Source organism: Scatophagus argus, chromosome 14, assembly GCF_020382885.2.
Source record: "Scatophagus argus isolate fScaArg1 chromosome 14, fScaArg1.pri, whole genome shotgun sequence".
Classification (NCBI taxonomy): domain Eukaryota; kingdom Metazoa; phylum Chordata; class Actinopteri; family Scatophagidae; genus Scatophagus; species Scatophagus argus.
Window position 1 is genome coordinate 13,332,798 of NC_058506.1, and position 6,503 is coordinate 13,339,300.

Here is a 6,503-nt window from a genome sequence, read left to right on the forward strand (position 1 = left end):
AGATCTCTCTTAGCTGCAACAGATAAAGTGAGGATGCTTGCTCAGGTTCCTACAGAATTTTAAACTGCTGGATTTGTCCACAAACTGAGCAGATGATAGTAAAGTATTCTGCTGTTTCTATGTGAACTGCAGAGAAATAATGATGTGCAGAGGCTGTGCCACTGTCAAGCTACATGTATAACCCCCCCCTGCTTGACATCTGCATTCTAATAAGTCAAAAGGACTTATTAGAACAGTGACAACAAGGCCAAATGCCAGTTCAAGTTCAATGAAAATATCAATATTCACACATGAATGCTCATTTTTCACCACTTTGTAAATTTCTGGCATGAAAGCATAGAATGAAGGAGCCAAACCACAAACAAAAGACAAATATTCTCGGCTACTACAAGCACAATTAGCAATTCAAATACTCTACAGGGAGAGAGATGAAAGCAGCCTCAGAGCAGGACTCAGCAGCAGTTAGGGGATTGACAGTGGCCAGACAGATTAGTCATAGAACGCAGCAAGAAAATATCCAGCAGTATCTGCAGCCACTTTCTCAAGGACAAAAACACAAAATAAAATAACTAGTTAACTTGATAAAGTGCAGCAGGCAACCCTGTCAGAAGATAATTAATCTTTTGAATGAACAGCTGATGAACAGAGATGCCATGAGTGTGCAATGCGATTTTATTGATTTTACCCCCGCAAAGGCTTCTGAAAGGAACTGCTGGCAGATGAAATTGCTTCTGAAATGTGGGCAGTAGCGCAAGTGTTTTCAACATTTTCCCAGCAGAGTGGAAAATGGGCAGAACAGCAGAGCGTAGTCGAGCCACATCACAAATAATGTGTAGGTTTGAGTACTGAACTGGATACCTTTAAGGGTACTGACCAAATTACATCAGCGCTACTGAGCACTGATCCACAGTAAATCAATCAATGAGAAAGTACATTATATAGACAAAAGCATCCAGACACACCTCTTCATGAGGCTGTTTTTCAGGGGTTGCTTCGTCCCTTATTTCCAGCGAGGAGAAATCTTAATGCTTCAGCATACCAAGACATTTTGGATAATGCTAAGCTTCCAACTTTGTGTCAACAGTTTGGGGAAGGTCCTTTTCTATTCCAGAATGACTGTGCCCCAGTGCACAAAGCAAAGGTCCATAAAGACATGGTTGGATGAGTTTAGTGTGGAAGAACTTGACTGGCTCTCACAGAGCCCTGACCTCAACCCCATCCAACACCTTTGGGATGTACTGGAATTGAGATTGCGTGCCGGGCCTTTTCTTCCAGCATCAGTGTCTGATGTCAAAAATGCCTTTTACAACTGAAATTAAATTTTTGTTGTTACAGAGAAAGAGAGAGAGAGAGAGAGACCAAAAGGTACTGTTGGGTACCAAATTCCAGGTACCAGAACTGGTATGGGTTCAAAAGTGAACAGTAGCCAACCCTAGTAATGTGACAGCTTAAACTCACTTGTTGTAAAGGTTGTGCTTCACATTGAACCAAAACATTTCATAGGTGATCATAGCTGTGTTCTTCAGATGTCTGCCTGAGCAAACGTGTAGGTTTATTTCCACTGAAGCATTTTTTCTTAAGTTAAATTAAATGATTTTTTCTTGGTCTAACCTTTTTAGAACTAATGCTTAAAAATATTTTCTAACATCTGCTGCAGTTGGGGAGAACAAGAGAAGTATTAAGAACATCTGTAGCACAGAAAACACCTGTGTAGAATGAATTAAAATGAAAAAGCTGTGATAACAACCTGTATCTCCCCATCCTGAGCTGGCTGTGTCTTTTTCAGCTCGTAACTGCTTTTATAAGATCAAGCAGCCAGATATCTGCTGTGTGTTTAATTTTCAGGCTTGTGTTCACCATCCTGTCTGCTCACCCACTTTGTTATCTTACTTCTTTGTCTCTAAGTCTCTTGGATAATTCCATCTGTATAACATTAACATGCTGCTGTCCCTTTTGTCTCAGAGCAACACCTGAATGCTACAGGAGTCCTCTTTGAACTCAGCTTTGTTCCAACAAAAACAGGAAGTGCTAAGAAAGGAAGGAAGGAGAAAGCACCTTCTTTTCATGCAGGCTGGTCAAGAGAGCAGATGGAATAGTGATACTGCGGCGTTATGCTGCTGTGTAGGGCAGCACAGCCCAATTCTAGGAATATTCCAGGAGGTAACTTTCCATGGCAATGAACAGGATGTTATGGGAATTAATGGGAAAAAGTAAAATGACAACCAGCCTTCTGATAAAACAATTTAGAGTTGGCAATTGATAAAATGAGTTGATGGAATCAACAACAAAGAGTGGAAACTGTTTCAGTAAAACTCCTCAGTTAGTATGCTCAGTTACATTCCATATAAGACCAGCTAGTTAGCAAAAAACTAGCATAAGGTGTTCACAACTTTAGGTTACTATCTGCTGAAATTTCATGTAAAAAACTTTCCTGAAAAATGTGTTCCTTTGGCTCAGGCAGTGCAGTGACGTTGGCAGTATTGTGGGCAGCGCATGTGATGAGAGAATACATTGTCCATCCAGAGGGTCGTAACTTTACTGAATTCCTATTTAATGGGATGCTGGCAAATTGGCTGTTTGTGACATAGAATATGCAATATAGTACTCTACTTTTAACCAAAATATACTATAAACACAGTATTTCCATTTTTGATGTGCATTTAGCCCCCCATATAAGTTCACCATTTAAAGGGATGATTGAAAAGTGATTGAAGTGATTGAAGTGTGTGAGTGATTGAAAGTGAAATTGTGCAAAATTTCCAAAAAGTTTAACTTTCTCTGGAAATTCACCTTCAGTGAATACACAACAGGACCACCTGTTCATCGAATGACCAGTGAACTGATGAATGCAGGTCACTGGTTTTTAAAAGGCAAAGTCAACCTTTTGTTACCATTGCGATCTTGTATGATATCGGTCTGAATGGTTAAGCACATTACCACAGTTTTGTAATGATGTACCTTTTCTGCTTCAGTTATTTTTGCCTGACATTTCCTTTTGACGGGCTCTCTGAAATGAACATTCAGGTGTGGGTTTTTATGTGGTTTGTAAGAGAAGTACAACAATCAATACACAGAAGGCCGTCAGCGATGAATTTGTTTTGGCTTTAGTTCTGTACTGCGGCACACTGGATTCAAAATGAAAGAGTGTGGTTAAAATAGTGACATTCAGTCTCACGGTCATTTGAGGTTGTAACATTTACACATACCCAATATTAGAATAGAGCTGAAGGGCAGTGACTCATACAGACAAGTCAGATTTTTATGGCCAAACAGTGAATGTGTTTGAAGCCCAGTTGAAATCACATTTACTCAGTCAAAAGTGTAAGTGTTCCAAACGTATTCTAAGCTTATTAGTTTATTCAGAATTTATTGACAGTGTTTTTTATTGATGAAAGGAAGGATATATGAGAAGCCTCAGAGGCTACAATATGTTGTTTTGTTGATTTTGGTTTTCCAGTGGAAGATATCTCAGGGATGGTGTTTTTGTTTCGGAAAAGGCTGAAGGCAGCAAGACAGAAGACTGCAGGAGATTTTCTGAAATTCTACATCAGAGCACAGACTCGAGTTAGCCGAAATGAGGCATGAGTAAACAAACTTGGGCTTTGGCTGACTGCACAATCCATGGGGAGACAGTGTATTTTTAGTGGTGTTGAAGAGAAATTACCATATTAGAATCTAACTGGACCAAAGTGACATCTGCAAGTAGCTTAACACGCTGTTAAACACGCTGGGCAACTGTGGCTGAGGAGGCAGAGCGGACCATTTGGAAGGCTGGTGGTTCAGTCAGATTGCATGTCGTCTTGGGCAAGACAACGAGCCCCAAAATTGCTCCCAATGGTTCTTCCATTGGTGTGTGAGTGTTTGTGAGAATGGTAATAGTTCCTGAAGAGCAGATGCATGATATCCTCTGCCACCAATGGACCAATGTGCATGTGACTGTGTGAAAGCTGGCTCACGCTGTCAAGCTCTCTGAGTGGTCAGTCAGACTATTAGAGGGTTGTACTGTATAAGAGCAGTCCGTTTACCATTTTGCAGCTGAGCAGCTAATGAGCTATACAGCCTACAAGACCAAAGGTGTCTCCATGTTTGTAAGTTAGAGAAGAATGACACTTAAGCAGGGAAGCAGACGCTGATTTTGCACAACCAAGATTAAATTAGGAACAGTTTTAGGTTTGAACTTGAGCTTGTTATAACTAACACCAGGATGAAATAAGCAAATTTATTTTGGGTAAAAAAAAAACACCCCAACAACTTCAACATAGAAAATAGAAAATAACACTAACTGGGTCCAAACAAGCCATGGCTGTGGTGAACCCAGTATCACACCTGCAGTATTAAGCTTAAGCTTCCACCATTTTGTACCTAACAGAATAAACACATAACCAACAAGGTTAATCATTAATTTGCTGGTAAGGTTGGCACCATGAAGCACTTTTACTTTGCCTTTAATCATCACTCCCAGAGTGAGAGGAACAAATACATTTTCAAGACAATAAAACAATGTGGTCCGCTGAGAGATGAAACTTTGAGCATAACACTCAATCAGAGACAATCAAGTGGGGAGTCAAGATGCTCTGAAAGTACTGCCTTCTCGGATGGTGCCGCTAAGGTAACCACTTTGTTTGTAAATAAAAAATATGATAAATAATAAATAGCCAGTCGGCAGCTGTGCTTTGCAGTCATGGATAATGAGAGAGGAAGGAAGCGGTCTACTGGCACCACTCACGCGGTGGGCTAATATCTATTCTATCTAAATCTATTCCCCTGATATACATTCAAGCTTTCAGTGCTGTAAAAAAACAAAACAAAACAATAAAAAAACAAAACAAAAAGACAAAACACAATTTAAAACAAAGCTTCTTTCACATTCTTGTTCAAGTGTTACAAATGTGTTCTCATTCCTCTGTGGAGAAGCTTTAGCACCTGATGAATCCTTTGTATGGATTAAGACCTCGTCACGTATATTTCCAGATCAGTTATTCTGATGGTCCTTGGTCGCACTGAAGAAAGTACACTCTAAATAAGTGTCACTTTTGGCAGTATTATCCTCTCGAGAATAAGAAAGGAGTGGAACTTTTACTACGCTACTGAAGACAAAAACCCCATACGTTCTGGAGACAAAACCAGACAAAGCGTGTCGAGTGTAGCGTGTGAATGACTGCTATATTCAGCAGTTTACTAAAAATCAGAACTTCAACTTCAGAGCACGTACAAGCGCTTTTCAAGTGGAGAGGTCAGTCCATGTTTCCGAACGCTACGCTGGACTATAAAGCTTGGTCCCTCTTAGCTACACCTGGGTGATTAACAAACAAATTAACAAACACTTTTGCATTTTGTTTGATGGTTTCACCATCAAACAAAATGCACGATGCTCCACTACATCTAACAGACTCAAAGGCAGACAAAAGGGAGGCAGGCAAAAGCTGCGTTTTACAGCTTTGAAAGTGATCACCATTGGCAAAACATGAACATAAAACATGTGCAGCAAAGATAATAACAACCAATTTCCAAGGCTATGGGAGTATAAATTATACAATCAAGGCACAGTGCTTTGAAAGTGCATCTTCAAAATGAAAGCTGAAGAGCAAAAAATGTAAGGGACAGATTAAACATATTTATCTGCTCTAAAGTTAGCTGCAAACTTGAGCACATTTGGCTAACCAGGGCCTGGAAATGAGAAGCTGCAGTCGTCATCTGTCTGTCTGTTTCAGAAATTACCACAAATTTAGAACATCTGGCAGTAGTGATACTGTAGAGAACAAACAGCTTTCAGGTGTCAAGCAAAGTGTTTCACTTCCACTGCAAAAATTAAAGCAAACCAGGAAAACAAAACAAAACAGCACCAGCGTCCATCGCTGCCAGACAAGGCTGCTGTGTTGAGCTGTTAAGCCTCTGAATCTGCAGACTTTGGAGGTTAGCTCATTCCTGAGAAGGACCTGATGAAGTTGCTGTCAGGCTGAAGGCCACATCTTCTCTTGTTGTGAGTCAGGGCATCAAACATAGTAATACAGACCATTAAAATGGAGTCAGCAGTTCTAGCAGTTAAGTTTTGATAAGGGTTTCAAAAGTTGCCTGATTAGACAGCTGGGCATCATTAAGGTGAGGATATGTCACTGCTCTCGACCATACAATCAACAGTATGGTCGAGAGCAAATATACTCTACACATCCTTTACCACTAAGCCCTGATGTTTATTACCAGTTATAGCTACAAGATTCACCACCCTGGCCTCTGCGATGAGTTCAGTTTTGGCACTGCTCCTGGATGCAACTTTGATTAACTGCGTCCATTTTCCTTTTATTTATAACAAGATTTAATGTGAAATGTGCTGAAAGCTAAAAATACCAGGAGTGACAGGAGGACCTCAGCAACATGATGTCCAACAGCATGAAAAACATGCGACCGTGACTAAATCCTCTGTGATTTAGGAGATGTTTGCGGCAGACTAATAAGAACCGTCTGCGTGTTTAACTGAATCAGGCTGATTGATAGAAATCGAAAGA